Genomic DNA, 22987 nt, shown 5'->3' on the forward strand with positions numbered 1-22987 from the left:
TGAATGTGTAGTTCCCTGTAGAATGTTCAAGCAAATGTAGTTAGTTAACAGTCATCTGCCAGCTTTCTATGTAGCTACTAACAGTTTATCCAATAAAATCTACTTGCTAATAAGCATAAAGATACTTGTATTTAAATTTCAAGATGAGCTTCTGCTATTAAATGAGAAAATTATTTGTAATGCCTCATTTAATGGAAATGAATCAGTCAGTCAGATGCATCCAGGATAGTAAGAGCACAGCAATTACAGAAGCTGTACTGGAATGTGATTTTTTACAACTTAATCTGAACATTCCTTCCTCAGCACAGATTTCCAATTACATTGCATTGTTGTTGATACATTTCATGTGTTCAAACTTTATTTTTGTTAATTCTTGTCAATTAAACTTAGCAGCTAGAAGAATTTCCAATTTTGATATGCAAGGAGCAGTACTGTTGCCAATACTTTCTTCAAGCTTTGATGGAAGTTTGATCTTATACTGGCAAGTACTGGCTTGTTTAAGATTTCCACTTTATGAGGCTTTAAGAAGACTTGAAGTTGTGAAGGAAATGTAACCTTGTTGATCATAAGGGGAAGGGCTGGTGCTGAGAGGATGGGTTTTTTGTTTCTTTACTAGAACTGGGTGCACATAAAAAAAACATATTTGTAAAAATTTACTAGATAGGTTATTAGTTTTTTTTCTTTGTTTTTACTATTAGATTTGATTGAAATAGTGATACATTTTCAATGTGGAAAAATTCTACTAATTGTATTATTGCCTTGGTTGTCTGTCAGTGACTGTCAAACTTTACAGGTAATGAGACATTAAACACATCAAACTGGGAAGAAAGTGGTGTGAAAACTGTTACAAAATCAGTGGTGTTTTCCACAGAAACATATGCTGGAGTGGTCTTAAGCTCCATGCAGACACTTGTAATTGCACCTTACAAATGCAGAATACCACTGCTCATTTATATTACTCCTGAGTGTGATAGACTTTGTTTCATCTTAGAAAGTTATAACTAAACACAGTAATTTTGGCTTGGCTTTGCCTTGTTATTTAATTAATGAGATTATGAGACATGAGGCTTTGCTGGTAGAGGACATGCAACCACTTTTCAGAATGCTAAAGACCAGATTTTGGTGACACTTTTTGGACAAAGAGTAAAATGAAGTACTGATCCCATAGAAACTGTCTGCAAAGTCTGGGCTAACTTCTGTGAATATTTTTAGCTCTAGAGAAAAATAAAAAATGTAAAAAATGTTATTTGTGTTTATTTTTAGGATTGCTGTAACACTTACTTTAATAGGCATTTGACAATAACACCTTTCCACATTTCTTTTGTTGCAAAAACATTTTGTTTAAATTATTGAAAATACAAACATAGAAGCTATTTTGTTTTGGATAAGGGAAATGTTAGGAAGGTAACCTAGAAGGATTTTTCTGCTTTATTTTGAAGGTGGTTTATTTTGATTCCCTACATTTTTCTTTGTATTCAGTATGAACTGGATATTTTTCTGAGGTTTGTAATTTGCCAATAACTAAGTGCCATTATTGGCTGACTACTGTAGTAATCCCCTTCTGTGCTTGGAATAGCCTTGTAAGAACACAACCAAAGTTGATGCTCTAAGGACAAATACAGCATTGTTTTTCCCAGAGCTATGTTTCAACAAATCAGAAACAAAAAAAATCACAGTACTATTTCAGCCCTTGGATTCTGTTGTAAAACTTCCCTTCTGTAGCAGAAATGCTAAGTCTTTGCTTGAAACAGCAATTAAGCACCTGGTGGGAAAGCAAGGCCAACCCAGGGGAGCTCAGGTGCATGCAGTGCCCCTGAGTGACCAGAAGAAGTAGAACCAGGATCCACCCCTTCCCACAACTCATTTAAGGGTTGGCAGTGGGGGTGATGATGTCTTGCTGGAGATTGCTGTATACCTGGGGCCTTCTGAAGGTAAGTGGCTTCTTTCCTTTATTTCTGTGCTCATGGTTGCTGTGAGCAAATTCTCATTTGCTACAGCCGGACTTTGCTACTTCTGTACCACAGCTGCACTTTATGATCACGTTATAGTGTTACAGCTTCCCAATCCCAAAAATTAGTTAGTGTTGTGCTCTGATTTGGTAGACAGCTAAGAATTTCTGTGGTGCAATTTATATAAGTTCTTAGTATGTGGTAAAATGTCCTTCATACCGCAAGGTAAGAATTGAATGCATTTTCCTTATCTCTTTTAATACAATGAACCACACTCAATATTTTCCACAGCATGTGTCTTTATACTGCTTTCTCTCAGTTGGTGTTTCTTTTTGTATTTTCAGTGTACCTAGATACTTCGAGATATTCATGCTAACGCTATATCCTTACCATAGTTGTGTTGTTTTATGCTAGACTTCTGCTATGGTGTTGGTTTTGTGTGTTTTAGCAATTTCTGAAAACTTAATTTTTTCCTTGCTTTAGAATGAGTTTTTGACTTATGAGTGCTTTATTTTCCATTAAATATTAACTGATTAGTGTGAGTATTTTGTAAAGAGAAGTAGATAAAATAGAGGCAATTTTTTTTAGAGCAGCTCTGATATACTTTAAGTTGGCCTTGAGTGTCACAGGCAGATGTTGGCGGAATGGCTGTAGAAGTTGAGCGTTCCTGCCTGTATTGTCTTATTTTGTTGCTGTGTGACAGATGGCAGCAGAAGGACAGTCTGATAATATGGTGTCTGATATGCGAATGTGTATGAAGCAAAGGCGTAGAACTGAATTCCTCCATTCAGAAAAAAATGGCACTGATTCACTTCATTGATGCTTGCTGAACATTTATGGAGACCAAACAGTAGATGAGAGCGCTGTGAGGCTGTAGGTGGTACACTTCAGCAGTGGCAATGCTACTTCCACTGTGGCAGATTTCTACAAGCACAGCATGCAGACTTCTGTTCATCACTGATGAAAATGCAGAGCTAATGGTAATGGAAATGTGGAAAAATAGTGTTTTGTAGCTGAGAATTTGTTCTATCAAATAGTGTTATACTGCTCTTTGTAATCTATTGTAGTTTTCATGTAATTAAAAAGGAGGCATTACTTCTGGAGCAACCTATGTGTATTCAGAATGGTTAGACAACTATTTGTCAGAACCTGGATTGAAGCTAATTCCTCGTGTTATTAGTTGATCTGAAAATATTTCTTATGTATTCAAGATATCTTTTACTAACATTTTAGCTGCAAAATGCAATAGCCAATGCTAATTTTCACCTGAAAACTGCTCTTAAGTAAAATTAATTTCAGACTTAAATATTAAGTTCTGGAGTTGATGCTTATAAGTTTTTAATGAAAATCAAAGACAGGCATCTTTCTGTTAAGATTTTTACTTGTACATTAAAACCTGCACTCTTGTTTAAGTTTTCCAGCAACACTTCAACCAAGCTTAATTTTAATGGTTACACTGATACACTCTGTTTTTGAGAGCAAAACATGAAATCTTTGCAGTTTGAAAGGTGAATATGCTCTTTCAGGGAGAAAAAAGAAATTTTCAAGAAATCTTCGAAGGCAAATCTCCTCCCTCATGTACTTTTCTTGATCTGGAGTACTACCTGTGTATGAGAACTGTCAGGTCATGGCCTGAAACAGTGATTGAGTGTCTGATGAAGAGGTGTGGCTAGCCCTGGGAGCACAGCTGCAAGTGATTCTCATGTGTAGCCTCCTTACTCTCATTTAAGGGGTGGCAGCCAAGGGGGAAACATCTCCATTCAGAGAGAGCTTCCTTCTGGGAGTTTTCAGAAAGCCCGTGCCTTTGGAATAGGGTAAGCTACTCTTTTCTTGTAACTAGCTTATGACTAATTTCCTGAAGAATTTCTCTAGTATTTTAAGGAATCAGGTGAAAACAGTAGGAAACAATACTTGTGTCTCATATCCAGAACTCAAACTGCCTCCAAATCCAAGCAGGAAGTTCATAACTTGTTCTTACGAGTTCGCAAAACCATGCCATAATCTGAGGTGCAACGTCAGTAAACAAGAGATACTCTTGAGTGAGAACTTCTTCTGTCTTCTCTAAAGAGAGTAAATAATACATGTGTTAGGTGAGAAGCAAGGGAGAAAAAAAACAGCACATGGATCTTCCATATGTAGCTAATTAATGATGTATGTAGGCTGCAAAATATTTACTTTATCTGGGACAAACTATAAAATTTGAATCTGAGCCATAAAAGTATAACACTGGCTATAATACTATAATCCTAGCTCACTTCTCCATTCATCTTTACAGGGCATCACTTTTATTCTCTTGGATTATAGTGCACTTAAATCACCATGTCTTATGAGATTTTCCTCTTAAAAAGACTTCTGTACCCCTTAAAGTACCATCATGAGTGAATTAGGTGGTTTAGGCACCCTAAAATACTACTACTATTCTTCTAACAAAAAAAACATTAAGCCTAGGTAAAACTTCAGGAAAAGATAAATATCTGGATGAACAGCTTTGTCTGCCTGTATGTCTTCTGGTTTCTATAAGCTGTTAGATGCTATTCCAAGCCTATTTCCTTGCAGGATACAAGGCTGAGAAGGATTACTCTATCACCAAAACCCCACTAGCTCAGCTTATGAAATAGAATTCTCTCTCCAGGGAAGTAGATAAATGTCTTCTGGGATGCTTCAGGCCCAGTTTTTGTTGCTCTTGATAGTTCTGTTGGCAAAAATGCTTTCAAAAGTGCACTCTGTAAGTAGAGTACTGCAGTGGAAATATGAACTGTTAGCAGGTGCTGATTTAATAAAAAATCAGAAGTGATGGTTAGATTAATTTCTGACTGAAATATAATTCCACAGATCTCTTATGTATGAGTCTTTGTACCACCAAGTCTTTTTCACTGTCGAGCGTGATGGGCTCTACCTTGCGTAAGAAGTAATCTTGTTCCATGATTTGGTTGAAACCCTAGATTTGTTTCTTAATTTGTAAAAGTGAAATATTAAACTTATCAAATCTATTTTGATCCATAAATATTGGTTGCTAATTATGGCCCGCTTTCAGAGTGATATTCTGCAAAAGGGGAAAAAATCATCATTTTTAAGATTGCTAATTTCACAGTGGTTGATTTAGTGCAATTGATGATAATTTCAACTTCTGACTCTATTCTATTGGATAAAATGTTGGATCTGCAACAGAAGTAACGTTCATCGTAGGAGAGATGGTCTCTGTGTTCTCTTAGGATTTAATAGGTACATACACTGTCAAAGGCAATATGCTGTGCTTTCTGATAAAGTTATTACTTGTGCCAGGCCTGAAACTCACCCCTATTATATTAAACAACTGGAAGTGTCTAACTGTCTTAGGGTTTGAATCCTTCAGTACTCAGATTGAGACTCCAAGGTACTAGAACATGCATGGGCCAGTGATAAACAAAACTTGCTTCAGTATATTTAGGTTCTAATTAGAAACAAGCTTTCAGTAAGGCATATCTCATTCAGTTGTGTAAATTAGAATCACTGTTTAGATAGTTTGTCCATTGAATTTAGGATCAAGCCAGAAATTGCACTTGCAAATGTGAATGAGATACGTGAACATGAAGGTATTCCACATAAGTGGTGTATTTCTATCCTTATGCTATTATATTGGGGAAAGTGCTTTGTACCTCTAAAGAATTTCAGAGGTGGCAAAGCATGTGGTTGCTTTACGGAGTAGTAAGGAGCCCATAGGTTACACCGTGTCTTTCATTAGTGCTGCATAATCAAGTGAGAAATATGCCTACAATAGGGAAGCCTGTGAGCCTTGATACTGTGTTACAAAAGAGACTTTGGTAGTTATTATTTCATGCTTCACCAGATATCTGGGTTTAACTTTCTGACTGTCAGTAGTTACTGGACATTCATCACCTAATAGCAGCTAGTAATTCAGTTTTTCTTTAGACTGATGTATCAGTGTTAAATGAAGAGAGAAAAAAGTGGAGTATAAGACTAGATCTCCAGACACAAAATAAGAGGGTGTTTTTTCCAGTGGCAACATCAGCTGATTGTAAGATGTAAGGTTTTTTTCTGCTGGGCAACATTTTTTTCACATTTCTTCTTCCTGCAGAAATTGTTGTCCAATCCCTAGCTCCTCTAGTATTACCATGATTAATTAATAGATGCTGAAAGAAAATTTCAGTAACTCCATGTCTGTTGTTGGCTATGTTTCCTTTCGGTCTTTGTGAATTACATAAAAATGTCACACAACCTCTGTGCCTCACTTAGCTTCTACTTGGCCTCCCTAAACAAGATTTGGTTGGTTTTCTAATCATCAGTAGATGTTGAATTTCCTCTTAGTTGCGGGACTGTTGCTCTGCTTTATACAATTTGGTTGTAAATAACTAAATCAGTGTGATCTTCAGAAAATCTCCCAGATAATTGTTCTATAGCCCTTACTGCCTATGTTAGTACTTTCTATTTCCTGTACTCTTCATAAAAAGGAATTTCTAAATTCACAGGTGTCTGTTTATGTTAGAGGTGAGGAAACTGAGATAGTGATACTTCATAATACAAATTCTCTTGGAATATGGCTAAGAAATTTTATATACTGAGCTTTGCTCAGGTTGTCAATTCCTGCCAGAACATACACTGTGCAAAATCCCATTTTTTTCCTTGGCTGCTATGCTACTGTTCAAGTTCTTATCCATGTTATTATATTTAACCTCTAACTCAGTTGTGGCAGGACTGCTTTTCAAAGTTCCGATTTCTCAAAGATGTCAGGCCTATCCCACAAACATACACATTTGTTTAATTTTTAATGAGTAGCACCACTACAGGTATGGAGAATCAGTACACATTTAATGTTACATTTCAAAGAACTCATGGGATAAAAAGTTTATAGTATGTTGTAACATTATTGATATTGAACTATAATCCTCAATACATATGCCTACATAACCTTATATGACAAAACTAGAGGTCACAGGTGCAGAAAAAGTGGAAAGAATAGTCTAAAGTATGTGTGAAAATACTAATTTGTAAACTTCAGTGTATGCATAGGTAAATTTTCTCTGATTTGCTCCTAATCTTCCCATACTGTTGTTCTTTGGAACTTCCAGCATGATACTTCTTCCACAGCCATGCGTTTGAATCCTTCTACCAGTCGTACTTGCTCAATCTGTTTGTTTTGGAGAGCAATAACATTGCAGGAGCCCAGACAATACTTTTTCACATGCTACACCAAAGCAATTTCCAAATAAACTGATATAGTGAGCTGTTATTTTTCTTCTCAAGAAGTGAGGGCCGTGCACTAGGATATGAGAAAAATGACAATAATAGCAAACTACATCTGAACAATTACGGAATTCTTAATCCAAAAATATTTGCTGATATTTTGCCTTTACAGAATACTCCAAGCTCAAATACTAAGAAGCTTTAATATGACTATTCTATTTCAAAAATTGGTTGCTTCTTCATTTACAGCAATATACAAAAGTGAGAGGAATAAAGCATCTAGAAAAACATTAAGAATGCGAAGAAACCATTGAAGCCTATCTGTAGGCTTTCTTATAAATGAAGAAAAATTCCCAGATCACAATCCATTTTTTCATATGGGGAAGGTAATTGATCAGCAATGACTGTATTTATCAAATGATCTCGAATGGACATTCTACCTGTGGCTTTTAGGGTTTAGTTCCACTTGAAGATCAAGTTTTCCAGTGCAGTCTTGTGACTAACGCTCAGGAAAGAAGATGAGAAGAAAAACTGGAGAGGTAAGCAGTCAGTGTCCCAGAACCTATTCTGCTACAGTTTGTGTGACCTTGGACAGGACACTTAACATCCATACCTCATTGCTTCCACTGCCAAATTAAACAAGGCTGACCTGTCTCTGAGGAGGCTGTGAGCTTCAATTTGTTGACATGAGAATACAGAAACACTCAGTGCAAAATAGAGGCTTTCAGTATTGCAACTAAAAATTAAGACTTTGGCTCAGAAGCTGAAAATCAATGCTTTTTTCACATAGCTTCTTGGATGATAACATAGATCCACTTGAAGTGCGGGAAGGCTATGAGGAATCAGAACACTAACAAATCACAGAATGAATGAACAGAAACATCCAGCACAAGTTTCTTAGCTGTCCTCACTTCTGCTACTTTGATTAATAGGGAACAATGAAATAAACAGTGCTCGAAGACAAACTGAGCAGCAAGAATTGTAACAGAATTTGATGCTAAAATATGTAGTCCACTGTAAAAACATATTGATAAATGGAGTTTCTCTGCTAGCATAAAAAACCCACAGAGATGGAAGCAAATTCAAGTAAATACACTCATTAGGAAACTCAGAACCATGCATCATTTAATGTCTGTTATTCAGCAACAGCAGCACCAAAGTAACTTCTGTTATTCAAACTGAGGTATTAATTTTCGAACAAAAAAAAAAGGAGAGAGTAGAAAGTGTGAGCCTGTTTCACCCTTAATGCGCCTACTGAAGAGGATATCAAGTCCAGGAAAGGGCTCAAAACAGCATCCCAGCCCTGATGGAGTGGGGACTGTAGAGACTGATGCGCTTTAGAAGGAAGAGGAGCACTCTTCTTGCAGCAACAACAGGGGATGCCACTAGTAGGACCCTTAAGTCACCTTATTGCCAAGTTTTTAATACAATACTGCCATCTATTGCCCGAATAATCAGAATTGAAAGAGGTTGGAAATTACAAGGCGATCTGTCCTTTAAGATGGTCCCAGATCTGAAACAATATGCAGCTCCTTGCCAGCCAGTTGCTGCGGAAGTTTTATCCTAGACCTATCTGTGAGTTCCCATCCTAAGCATGTTACTGTGACAGGTTGCTGCCTAAATGAAACATAATAAAAGATAAGAAAATCAGGCTGCACTGTTGCTGATAAGGTGAGAAAAAAGATGAGAAAAGATCTAAGTGATATGTTCTGACTAAACTTTTCTAAATTAACTGCATTAATGTTTCAAATACCACACTGAACTGGAGACTTCAGAAGATGTACAATGAAGGAACCTGAAAAGCTGACTTCAAATGTTTACAGTGTTGGAGCACTACTAAATAACCCAAGGATCAAAGGAGAGAGAAAATTGTATAAATCAATCTTTCTAAAATATAACAGTAAATCTCTCTAAAGCAGTAATTTAGCTAAGAGTAAGATCAGACAAAGGATTTTCCTACTTCTAAAACAGGTTACTTGCAATGTCCACTCACTGTTTGCTATCCAACTTGGAATGCGCGCTTCTTAATTCATCATTGAACAGCATTGTACACATGAGTGAACTTAGGTGTGTAGGAATAAAACTCAGTTTAGGCCATAACTGTTGGATCTGATTTTCATGGTGTTGTTCCAAGGCAGATAAAAGATTTCTGATGCTGGTCAATAAACACAGTGCAGGCAGATTCAGATAGTGTTGAATAAATTCTTTGTTTTTATTTTGAGAGAGTAAGTTGTGTGCTTAGTTATCCTAGGGAAAGAAATTGAGTTTTCTTCCATGAGGAAAGATTGTAGAGAACTAGGCTTTCTGTATGGGCAAGGAGGGGAGCAAGGCAAAAAAGGGATAGCATTAACAATATGGTAGCTTTCATCCACAATAAAAATGTTTTCAAAAAGTGTAAAACAAAAAAGAATTGTCTGAAATCTCCTTTTTCAAACTGCAGGCAGTGCTGTCACAACAGGGGGGAAAAAAAAAAAAAACGTCACATTCTACTACTCTGTAAGGTTTTGTCATTTGAAATACGTTTGTTTAAATCTCTCATGAGCATACACTAGCTGCCCAAATGAGCTCAGCCCTATGAGGAAACACTTGAGATCCAAAGCAAAGGAACATGAAGCTGCACTGAATCTCTCTGGGAAATGCGGAGATACTGCAAGATATCATCAGTATTATAATTTAGAAAAAAAACCATCATCCTAGTGCTCCTGTGATTGAGATTACAAACTGCATCCCTTGCAGAATGCCCCAGCTCACCTGCTTCTTGGTGAGTCTGTCACATTACACAGCTGTATTGAGTTACTAAGACGAAAGCCAACATCTTAGTATGACTTCTAAAAAAGGAAACTTTTTGTTTTAACTTCATTTTCTATGTGAGAGCAGGCTTTCATGATTCATCTTCCATCCCTCCTCCCCCAAAAAATTGTTTGCTTGGTTTTAATTCTGTTATAAAGGCCTTTCCCAATTTTATGACAATCCCACAATTTGTGTCCTTTTGTTCTGTTATTTTTTAAAAAAGGAGACAGAGATATAATGAAAAAGTACTAAAGAAAAAGAGAACTGTTGGAAATAATCATTTAGTAGTGATGATAAATTATTAAAAGCACAGTACTTTAAATATTTAAAGTAGCTGCAATCCTGATGGCTGATGGACTTTCTATCTGAGGCCAAGAAAACTAAAAGTAAATTTCTGCTTTTTCCAGCAAGATTGAGGATGCTTCCAAAGTGAATCTCTGTGGGCTCCATTATAAATCCTAGCTTTAATAGTAATCTATTATTTATAAATGATTGTGATTATATATTTCTGTTTATGATATACACATATATCATAATGCCATTGCTTAGAGTTATTAGGCTTTGCACTTCAGTATTAATCCAGAGTTCTTGCAACCCTAGCTAATATCTAGTTTGCGGAACCCAGGTGACCATAGATAAGTCCTCTCGTGTACTCCTGCAGAAAGAAAGAGTTCCAACTGAAGTTTTGCTGACCAACCTATGTGAGCTACATCATCTCTAATGGAGTTACTGTGAAAAATGAGTGCATTCAAGAAGAATAAGAATTTTCAGCTTTAATCCAAGTTTTCCCATTCATGGACATGTAAATATAAGCATTTGAACCATAACGTTTCTTCTTTACCTTGTCTTGTAAGAAGAGAATTTTTAGTTTTACCTGTGTCTTATTTCCAGGTAATCAGTCCAACAATTTTACCCTATCTGAAGGTGGGAGGAAGGAAAGAGAAAAGGGGAGAAAAATTTTAGTTCATGTAAAACATAGAAGAAAGAGCTCAGATGATTATTTTAAAGGTTAGAACACTTGCATAATTATCGGGAATTCTCCCATTACCTGCTTAAATCCTACAGGATAAAAATGAGAGAGACTCTAGAGGCTTCTGATGATTGTTTTGTGAAGGGAAACTGTACCTCATCCATTATTTCTCAAGTCATCAAAGAGAATAATTCCCTCCTTATTGTTCCCACTACTCCCCAAAATATTTGATTAGTATCAATCCATGGATTTTGCATAAAAGTAAGAATTTTTCTGCCTGCTGTTCCAGGCATCTGTTTGTGGACCTAATTGTTTTTAATTGATTTTGAATTAGTCACATTTGACTTACTCCAGCATTAACTGAAGGCATGACAACGGTGCTTGCCACTGAGCAGCTTCACCTGAATTTTTATTCTAGTACAGAAATAGTAGAAGCTAGACTCACGGTCCAGATGGTGCAACAACCTGTTTCTGACCATAGTGAATGTGAAGAATATAGGTATAAGAAAGAAGACTAAATCATATCATATATTCCCAACATCCAATATTTGGTGGTGTCAACTCAGCAAGGGTCATCTGCTGCATGAGGAATATGAAGCTGGGAATGTCATACCACATCCTGAAGGGAAGAGGATCTCGCCAGCCATGACTCAGCCTCAGAGCACAGGAGGTTAGCCTGGTTCAGCCGAGAGCCCAGGTCAGCAAACACTTGTATGGTAACAAAGCAGGTTGAAGGCCAATCCAGGAAAGCAACTGTTTGCTTCCATTCCAAATGAGCTCTTATTTCTAATTCTTTGGAAGCCCAAGACCAAATATATTTTCAAATTCAATTTACTGTGAAATTATGGAAAACAAATGCATCAAACAACATGGTCTAGAGGGAGGTGTCCCTGCTGGTAGCAGGGGAGTTGGAACTAGATGATCTTAAAGGTCCCTTCCAACCCAAACCATTCTATGATCTTGACTAGAGGTATAATTTCACAATTTTAAAACTTCCAGATAACCAAAAAGAATGACTTAGCTACAGAGATTCAGCTATTCACAATACTTCTTTTATTCCTGTGGAAAGCTGGAAATCTGGTTAACTTTGAAGAATTTGTCCAAAAGCTGCCTGCAACTCTAGGCAATCAATTATCATTAGATGCAGTAAGCAGTGAAATGAATGTGGGTTCTTTTTCCCTGCAGTGTTCTAATGCTAGCTGCTACTGGCTCTCAGGGAAGAAAACTTCACTTTGCAACACAGATGACAATAGTATTCTTTGGCTGCAAGGTGTTTGCTGGTCTCTAGGGAGGATGTCAGAGGTTTTTCGTATCACCAATATGCAAAAAGTTCTGTCAAAGTCCATAGCAAGTATTTTAAGAAGTTGCAGTCCTAGTCTGTACCTTAAACATATCGGTCTGTAAACAAAATACTGTGAGAAAAAGATCACTGAAGTTGTTAGGAATCAACAAGACTAAGTCTATGACTAACCCTAACTCCATCTCACACTTCAGGAGTTTTGTTCTATAGCTACCCATATTAATATAGCACAAACAACTTCTGTTATCACAGTTCACATCAAAAGATCTTAGAATAATTGAGTCAAACTGTAACACAGAGTGCCATCAGAGTGTGGTTTTTGCAAGACTTAAAAACAGGTAAAATTTAATTTTAAAAGATGTTCAGCATGGTATGGTATCAATTTAAGATTTTTATGCAAATATTCTGTCAGTCAGTGGAAAAAACGTAGGCTTTCTATCAGGAAAAGTTTTGTAAAACACATGAAAAAATTATTTTCCAATAAAAATACATTTTCTGAGAAATAGGGAAGCTCATTTTACAAAAATAAGAACTTTAAAGTTCATCCTAAAGAGCAGTGAGAAAACATCTGAACTCAAAGGATAGCTATCTGCACAACAACATAGATCCTTTTGTTGTGTATTTTTCTAATTCTGCTTAAAATAAATCTGGAGATGTTAGGAATATTTCTCAATACAATAATTCCGCAGTATGTTGAGCAGAAAAACAGAAATGATTCCTAGGATTCAAATGTGAACTCTAACTCAGGAAATCATTGTGTAAATTGAGGCAATGACTGGGCTATATAAGTCGTAGTACATCCAGCTGATCTTAGAGAACTAAACACATTTCACAATGAGTTCACTTTTTGTCATTAAGTAGCTTCTCATAAATAAGATGGAATGTGTAATGCAACTAATATGATATGGGCTGAGGCAGCAGCACAGCAAAAATATATGACAAAAGGGACATTGAAGAGACTCTATGTGGAGTCTTTCTGAAACTGCTTCATATAAGTAGCATCATTTTGAAGCTAGCATCCAATATCAGTGATCAAGGTAATCATGCCGTTTTATTACATACAAACAGTTGAAAAAGTTATGCAAGGAAAAAAAAAACACAGTATTATATGCATCAGTAGCCTAACAGTCCCCTGAATTCAGACTGTGGAGATTGAAGCCTGTTCCAGTTTTTGCTGCTAAACTGTGTATGTAGCTCATTCTGCAGAGGCTCAGGTGTCTTGGAAGAAGACTGCAAGCTCAGCCTCGTTGAACTGACCAAAACAGGAACTGTCACGTATGGGGTTGAAGAATCCACCAAGACGGTTTATGTCAAACTGCAATTAGTTAAATTGAGCACATTTTATTCATAGCCTCGAAGTGGATCCCCAAATGTGAATGGTGAAAGAAAGAGCTACTATCTGGGCTACTGCAAGCACACTGGTCTGCATGGAGAAAGCTTTTTTCCCCAGACAGGATCTCTGCTGGTGGGGTCTGCATCTATCACCTGATGTACACTGTCTTAACTGTTGCAGATTTTTCTTTGCCCAATGAGCTTTTCCTCCCCTGAAGGAAAAGAAACAAAGCTTCAGTTTCCTTTAGGATACTGAAAGTTCAAATTGAAAGTCAAGTGACCATCACCAGTGAAAGTGCTGTAATATGTTAAGATAGTTTTAAATGTCATCTGTCTGTTTTGTCAGACTAATCTACATGGTTCTCAATAGGAGAAACAAGGAATATAGAATTTTTACACTCTGAAATTTTATCAGCTAAGACACTTACTGATTTAGAAGGCATTCATTCTGCCTGTGTCCATGGAAACTACATCACAATGGGACAATCAAGTGGTATTTTCAATGCAGTTCACAAAAAATGTTTATTTAAATGAAAAAGAGGACTGCACATTCTCCTGCCTTCAGTGGAAATACTACAGAGAGAGGTCATCAGTACAGCTAATTGTTATATATAGCACATTGCAATGATGTTTAGTGTAGACTGGATTGCAGTCTGTTTTACTTTATGGCAAAAGGGAGTTAGAACTTAATAAATAATCAGGGCAAAATTTGAGGACCCCAGTCCTCAAACATTCCAGTTATCTGCGTGTGTATATGCACCACTTGCACTACTGGCATAGATGGCAAAATTAATACCTTTTTCAGACGCTCTAAAAGTCCAACTTCTCAGCAGCATTGATGTGCTACTGAAGATTCCACCCTGGGACAGAACATAAAAAGCATGCCTATGAGTGCTTTCCCACGATTGCTGATGTTTCTCCAGGGGTTCATAGCAGATCTGAGCAATTAAGCATGTGCCTTCAGAAGCACTGGACTTAAGCAGAAGTATCCAACCTCCTTGGCCTGCCTAATCAGCATGCAGCATGTAGGCATTTTTCCGCCTCATTCTCGCTTTCTCGAATATGTTGGCAAAAGGTCCACAGCCACTCATACGTTAGGTCATGTTCTGTCACCCAACATCAAGAGCTGTGTCAAATAAGAGGGACGCTGAGAGTTTTCTGTGCTGTCCAGAATCTGTGAGTTGGTCACATTTCCTATATAATCAAGATGTCAAGTCAGTTTTTTACAGAGACTTGTGACCCTTCTCCTTCAGCGAGACTCTAATCTCTGCAGTTTGCTATGCTGTCTACAGTGTACCCCTGCAGAGCATGGTTGGAAGCAAAACTGGGAACCATGTAACTTCAGATCTAGTTTGAACCATGCAATATGGTATTATGCAATACATAACCTATCAATTCTTCAGGCTTTCCCTTTCCTGACTGTTTAGTGAAGATAATCTTAAAACACTACTGGTATGTCCTATGGGGCAAATGGCTATGGAATATTTTCAAGTTCAGATTTTATGTTATTTTCTTTTTCAGAAAAGCATTTTTAGGCAGGAATGTATTTTCAAAATGATAAGAGAACGCCTCATGTCAGTGACTGAAAAACTAAGAAAGCTGTAAAACCTTACTTCCACCACAGAAACTCTGGGATCCTTCATTTTGCTATTCAGTTTTGGAAATTTTTTTCTGTAAAAGGAGGCAAGCTCACAGTCAAGCTAACTCAAAGAAATGAAAGGGTAGCTTCTAGTTACAGGAATGCAGCTGCCATGCGTGTTTTAAGATGTGAGCTGCTTTATAACATCAGATTAGCAGTCTGGTTTTCTACTAGTTAGAGGACACAGGTACCTAGGAAAAGTGAGGTGGAGGACTGGAATCTCAGGAGTTAAAAAGAATGACCCTTTCAGGAAGCATTGTTTCATCTACTTCGCTTGGCTGTGATTCTGAGCTCTGACAGATATGTCAAGCAAATATGCTAGTGCTTTCTATTTTGTCTTCCTAAGCTACATAGGAGCTTTTCTTCTTGTGTCACACATTTAGCAAGAAATCCAATTCTCTTTCTTTTGCTCTTGGTAATGGAGTTTGAATATGCTCCACCAGTGTCTTAGATTTCTCCTCAGTGAGTGCTAGAACTGTTAGTTTTCTTTTGGGCTAAATTGGCTCAGTCTAACAACTAATTGCTCTGGGACCATTTGTACACGTTGGATTTGTTATCCATGGTTGCATGGTTGGATCATTTCTCTGCATGCTGAAATGAAATATAATTGGGCTATTTTTCATAGGAAATAAAGTGTGCCTGTACAGAAGGAGGTTTGCCTACATCAGGTTTTGCCTCAGTATTTTAATAGCTCCAGCAGAGGAGGGGGCTCACTTCTCTGTTGGTGCCTTTCCAGACTAATGTTTCTCTGTTTGCTCAATGTCACAGGAATTGGCCCCTGTCATATCATTATGAGTGATAAAATGTGAGTCCTAGTAATTTTTGCATTTTTTTTGAAACAGAATTTAAAAAAAAAAAAAAAACCAAGTTCAGAAGGAAATATACTACAACTATTTGAATATTCTGTATTAAAGAGATACTAGTGGCCCAGACCACTGAATTCCTTGCCAAAATAGCTGTGGTCTTCGCTTAATCGTATCACTAAATGAGAATGTAATGTGTGGGAGGTATCCCAGTGTGGCAGTCCTTTACTGGCAGTTCTGCAATCTGTTAATATCTAATTTAAAGTGGACACCTCCAGGAAAAAAAAAAAAAAAGAAAAAAAGAAAAAATAATTCATCATGGTCTATGAATAAATTCAGTATAGCCAGATTACTGGTTTTGTACTATCAATGAAACCCTAACCTGAGATGGCCTTTTCTCATTGCTTATTCGGTATTAAAAGGTCGTATGTGTGCTCCAGCTGAAAAGAAACACTTAGCATATTTCATGAAAATCAGTCAGCCCCAAAACATCTTAAAAAGTAATTCTTTTAGGAAAAAAAACAATGTTACATTCTCAAAGATGAGATCCATTCTTACTTTACATCAGGTTACTCTTCACTGACTAATAATGCTTCATCTCATTTTCACCAGTGTACTGGAAACCTAAACCAGACCTTAAATTTGTGTTAATTCTTAGTTAAGCCTTGTGGTTATTAATGGAATCTGGAACACCAACCATCATACACTTTTCGCAGGTTGGTTCTTTTTTTTTTTGCTCCATAATTTTTATTTCATACCCTGCAATTTTGAATGATTTTTTTTATTGAAATCCCAGTTTGTGGAGTAAAATTATTTCACAAGAAATTTAACTTTCAGTTTTCAGAAGGTAAATTTCAAGTTCTCATGGATGCTAAGAAACATTTACAAAGGTTAATCTGAAAGGATCAAACACTGAAAGGCAAATAATATGAAGCTCCCAAGGGATATTACTTTTTAAATCTCATGATTTTTAGACTACTTTTAAGGGATTAAATTGCAGCAGAGGAGACTGAGGTTAAACATTACAAAAACCTTCTGCTATAAGGATAGTTAAGTCCTCTGAGTTTTTTCTAGAGAGCTTATGGATTCCCCACCAGTAGATGTTTTTAAGAGAAAACTGGACAGCTTTCAGTTGATTCCTCCCTAAGAGGTGGAGTAGTAATGGGACTGAGAGAGCTTATTTCTTGCTGCATTTTCAATAATAATGATTTCTGTAGCCTGATTTACCATACTGAATGCATTGGGTTAACAATTACAAATGCAAAATTACATTATCCAAACCACTGGCAGTCACTGCTTATAATGAATATTTTTTTCACAATAGTGTTAGTGCTGTATTATCTCCCCAGTCCCCAACTTGACCTTTCACCCATTACTCTGCTTGTGCAATGGCCATCAGTGACAGCTGTGATAGATATATCTGGTCATGATAGCTGAATTGGGCTCAAGGTGAATTCAGGGGAGACAGCATGCATGAACAAATTATGCAAATATGACCAGTAGTCAGTCCTCTCACTCCATAAATAGTAGACACCCCAGAACCTCTTGAACTCTCCTTGCATGGCAGCAGACTGAATACCATGATCTTCCCCTTGAGCAGAGATGCCTCTCAGATTTACCGCTCTAGGTTGAGAGATTTCTTACCTACAACAGATACCCTGAAAATGACTAATAGCAAGCTTCTTGAAACTTTACTTCTTGCATGACTAGGAGTTCTTATCTTCTAATAGCTTGCTGACTTGCTATATCATATTGAGTGATATAAAGGATTGATTGCATGCATAATCCTTTAGACATAAGCCATTAGTCAGGGGATCCATGCTAAAACTTGTGACTCAACAGGAGGGTCTCCCTAACAGTTTTATCTGACTCTTCTCTATTCAGCACATAGTCAAGTGACTTTACCATCATAAATCATATAAAGTCACATAAGCTTTGTTGAATCACTTGCCCTATAACAATAAAATACATTGCTGTTTCTCTTATGAGTGAAGCATATAGCATGCTCCACAACAATAGCTTAGAAAAATCTTTATAGAAATCTACTTTACAAGAAAAAAGGAGTGGATTCTTTTTAAAAATAGTGGGGTTTTCCCCCAGAATTCCTTTCAGTACTAAGGGACCTCTATCTAAGATATACGTATCTTTAATGGCTCTTAACTGTGTTTTGTCTGCTACAAACAACTCCAACAGACATTTTGTCCATTGAAACATTTCATTTTTCTGTGCTCTTCTAAATTTCTTGTTTTTCTTATCCTCCTATGGTTTTATTTATGGCATGCTCACATTTTTTTTAATTTTTTTTTTATCATGGCCTCACAAGTTCTATTGCACAGGGGTATAGCTAACTTTTCAGGCAGCAGTTTTCTTATGTAAACATAAGACAAGGTTACCTTGCTGGTAACTGAGAAAATTAGGTCAATAAATACTTTCGTAATGATCTTAGAGCTCATTTGCCATGTGTGGGCTCACTCAGCTGCTAACAAAGAATGCATGTGGTGCCCTTGATATAGAAATCCTCAGAAATAACCAGCACTGTAAGAGAGAACAGGAAAGTCTAGAGGAGTCAGAATCTTGTTTTCTTCTCCCTAGCCTATGATCAGAATACACAGATGAAAATCTTCGAGTGCAGCAGATACTCACTCTAGTGGACATCCTTGTAACTATTTATTTCTGATCTATCTAGTAAGATATGCAGAAAAGCTACATTAAAAACATTGTATTTTAGCTGATAAATCAAGAATTCATATTGATTAAAATGTAAAAAGTTGTTTGCGTGGTACTGAAACTGTACCACGTTGTGGTCATTCTGGGTATTGAAGGATGCTAAGGTCCCATATACAAAACTGTATGTCTCAAATATAATGCTTCTGTAATGCACACATATGATGTAAAGAGAAGTGAAATTAAAGTTTTCACAAGTCAGCCTAGTGTTTCAAAGCTTGCCATGCTTCATGTTATTGCTTAAATAGTATTATTCTGAAGGGTTTAAAAAAAAAAAAAAAAAACATGCAACTCTAACATCCTCCTCCCAGAATTGCCAATAGGATTTTACTATCAATCTTCAAAATAGACCTTGGAGCAATAAAGCTAATGTTAGCTTTTTATTTAATATTAATTAATCTGGACGGGGTGGGAAGGGGAGGGGGAAAGGAATCTGTGTATTTATTGCTGTTCATTAATTGGTAGACTATTATATTCCATGGGTGTCCAGCCTTTTGGCTTTTGCCTGCAGTGAGCGAAGAGGAATATCTTGGGACACATATATGTAGATCACTCCAAAAGTAATGCCTCCTGTTTATTTCCATGGAAACTACAATAGCTACAAAGAGCACTACAACACTGTTTGACTGAGCAAATTCTCAGCTACAAAACAATATTTTTCAACACAGTCGCCACCATTAGCTATGCATTTTCATCAGCAGTGAACAGGTGCCTGCCTGCATGCCATGACCGTAAAAGCCTGCACCAGTGTAGGTGACACACTGTTGCTTTTGTCAGAGCTGAAACGCATCACCCACCACCTCACTGTGCTCACATTCACTGTTTGATGTCAGTGAGTGCCAGTTTTTCTGCATGGAGGAACTCAGTGACACATCTTTGCTACATATTCACTTCCATGTCAGATGCCACTGTGTCAGACTGCCCCTCTGCTGTCATCTGTTGCACAGCAACAAAATGTAATGGAATATCGGTGGGAAGGTTCAGCCTCTACTGCCGTACCACCAACATCTACCTCTGACATCATGGGCTAACGTGATAAAATAGGAGGCATTATTTTTGGAGCTCCCCTCATAAAGTATGCAATATAGATAATGAGTGTAAGTAGCAAAAGATTTTAATTTTTAATATTTTTTATAAAAACATAAAAAAGGGGAGCAAACAAAACTAGTGGGGTATTTGACCTTGCTTTTGTGAAACTAATGCATCTGTCTGTTTCGATGATAGTGGTTTCAGTTCTTAGTGAGCTCTCCAGGTATTCATGAGAGATTTTTGGTGAAATTTCATTTTCCTGTGGTCCATTCTTGAAAACGGTTGTTCCCAAGTGTGTATACTTCCAGAAACAATAACAGGAATAAAGTGTGACTGAAGAGAGGGATATTTCTCTCCATCAAGACAGGGATTATGAAAGTCCAGTAGAGAGACATAAGATTTTTGAGTTGAATATCTGATTGCAATTCTATACATTCCATTTGAAAATTTGCAGTTCAGTTATGCTTACTGAAAATGTGACAAATATATTTAAAAATATATATGATTTGTTTGCTGTCTCAAAACTTGTTCTCAAATTCCTTTATCACAATGGAAAGCACAGCTGCATATGTTTTGCTGTTCTCGGGACTGTGTTTAGCCAATGTATCAAAATACAATTATGTGACATAAATTCAGTTAGGACTGCGCTGTTCGCTTTCTTGTCCTGCTTTCAGCCCAGATAGGATTAAGAGTACACCAGTGTTTGCTCATTGCTGAGCAATGGGTGCGCTCTGGCCTCTACCATGATGGCGTGGAGCAGGGGAAGGCTGCATTGCGAGTTGTGCTGAGCTGCATGTGGCCCATGGGCCATGGTTTGGACTTGCCTGTTGTATTCAGTTGGTCTAGAGAGAAAACAGCTAAACGTCTTCTTTTCCAGCCTCTCAAAAGTTGAGAGATTCTTTAACTTCATGTTATGTGCTCTGTGGATAGTTAAAACTGCCTATCGTGACCTTGACCCAAAAAGGGGTCAGAAGAACTCCTAGAGGTCATCTTCCGAGGCCTGATGATGATTCCATGCACTGGCAGTCAGTTTTGTTCCATCTCTTCTTCTAATACTCTAGCAGATCCTACAAATTTCTAAAACAGTGCTGTACTGTTGGTGTTATGGTTTGGGCACAAGTTCTTGATAGAAACAGACAAAAAAGGCAACTTCAAATCAAATATGATTTGTTGCTACCTGAAGTAAAAAAATTGTGTGTGCCAGCTGTAGACTGGTAACAACTTTGTTGCTCTTGCTCCGTTTTCTCTTTTAGAGTTTCAAACCAGGCTTCGAAGAATCCAAAGGCACTTGTCCTACAATGTGGGCATTATCGTACTATTAATTCTATTTGAATTTGTCAGTTTACATTAAGAGGAGTGCTTGCTGTTATTCTCTTCACTGAAGAGTGATGTCAAGTACAGACAGTCTATTCTCTTGTAGTCATAAAATAAGGTCTTCATATTAGTCTTGCTAATACCTGCTACCTTGTTACCTGCATCCAAATCAGTGTCCCCCAGCCATTCCCAGTCTGGTGTGCACATATATCCATCCCTTCAGCTCCACTTTCATGAACAGAAACAATAGGGTTTTTTTGCAGAACTCTGTACTTTAATATTAATAATTAATAAAGGAACCTAGCTTCCTCAGGATCTCTTACACAATTCTTTTTTTCCCTAGAGGGTGAAAAATTTACTGAAAATCAGTGTAAATATATTTACTTCTAACTCTTGATGTTCATGCTGTTTAATGGAAAAAACTCAGCCTTTCAGTAACACCTTTCTCAACATCTCTCTTCTGAAACTTCACACACTCTCTAGGAATTGTAATAGGTTATCCTAAGTCAGCCTAAATATAAATAAAGAAATAAGTAACTTTCTTAGGATGGATTTTAAAAATGAACAGAAGCAATATGCCCCTTGCTCCTTCAGCAAATAACCAAAAAAACACAGTAGATATCTTTCTGGTAAAAATGTAATTTGTCAGATACACAAAAGAACAAAAAGAGCCCAAAACTGCTGGCAGTTAAGCCCATCTAAATCCGAAGTAACTATTTTCTATCCCAAACTGTCTACCTCAGATCTCTACTAGTATAACTGAGATATTTGTGTTGAATGACAGATTAAACAACTCCTGTGCTTCCTAATTTTGAATGAAGTCTGTAGTTTAAAGTTCTCCCTGTCTCTACGATATAAATCTCAAGCGGTACCATTCAAGTCAATGGGTTTACTGTGGATATAGTATAACAAAAAATTTATCTTCCTCATCTTCAAATACATTTAACATAGGAATAATGCATAATTACTTGGGAGAGAGGAGGAGAGATCTGAATATTTTATTTATATTAAAGGTAGAAGAATTAGCTGACTGTCAATAAATCTTTGTAATATTCTTATTGATGACTGGCTTTAATGGGAGCAGATTAGGAGTGTGAATGGAGTTAAAAGCCAAGAGTTGATTCCAAGCTGAAGTAAGATCAAGGCAAAAGCAAGGCTGAAATAGTGACTAGAACAAGGAATAAAGTTCAAGAAAAACAAAAACAGAAAGAATCCTCAAAAGTCATGCTACTGCATTCAGAACTTGAAAATGGACAGTTAGAAGGGTCCATCTCCAGTTAGAAAGTTAGAAGGGTCACACAAGCCACTGTCAGAGGCATCATTCTGATATAATGATATTGTGGGAACAAATGGAAATGGCTATTGCTCACAGGCATTGTTCATTTCTCTCACATCACTTTGACCCTGTTTCTCACCATATGTTTCTATGATGATGTCCCTGGTCAGTCTGGGCAGAGTAGTATGTAAAACCTCAAAAAAAATTCTTAATGTACTGTTGCCTGATTTCAGTCTATATCTCTGTGCAAAAATACTAAATTATCAATCATCTGTGTTTCATATTGCTCTTGGTGTGTATGAATAGGGTCAGGTTAGAATGCAAGCTAAAGGCCACGCTCTGTTTCAGTTCTAGAATTGTCTGAAGGTGATAGAATAGCATTAACATCTTGTTTGCTGAAGTGATTAATTGATTAATAATGGAAGATGAGTACACATAGTGATTGATTTGACAAGCCAATTAATCATCCAGATACTACTGTAGTACAGGATTAGGAACATGGGCATCAAAGAAAGGTCAAAGTTAAAGGTCAGCAAAGCATTTAATAGTCACAGGAGAAGATGAAGAATGCAAGAGATGAACACAAAAAAGTGTTGTTAAATATTTGAACAGTGTGAAATCATTTCTAATTTTTTTATAAGTTCTAATTTAATTTTGAGAACTTCAGGTAGCTGGAGAGT

At 36.9% G+C, this 22987-nt stretch overlaps 1 long non-coding RNA gene across 1 annotated transcript; it reads left to right on the forward strand.

Moving 5' to 3' along the window:
* On the forward strand, nucleotides 1817-9768 carry LOC110401568. The gene is made up of 3 exons (XR_002440432.1): nucleotides 1817-1931; nucleotides 3680-3763; nucleotides 7016-9768. It is a non-coding gene; the product is annotated as an uncharacterized LOC110401568 (long non-coding RNA).

This window comes from Numida meleagris, chromosome 6, assembly GCF_002078875.1.
Source record: "Numida meleagris isolate 19003 breed g44 Domestic line chromosome 6, NumMel1.0, whole genome shotgun sequence".
In the NCBI taxonomy this organism is placed as follows: Eukaryota; Metazoa; Chordata; class Aves; order Galliformes; family Numididae; genus Numida; species Numida meleagris.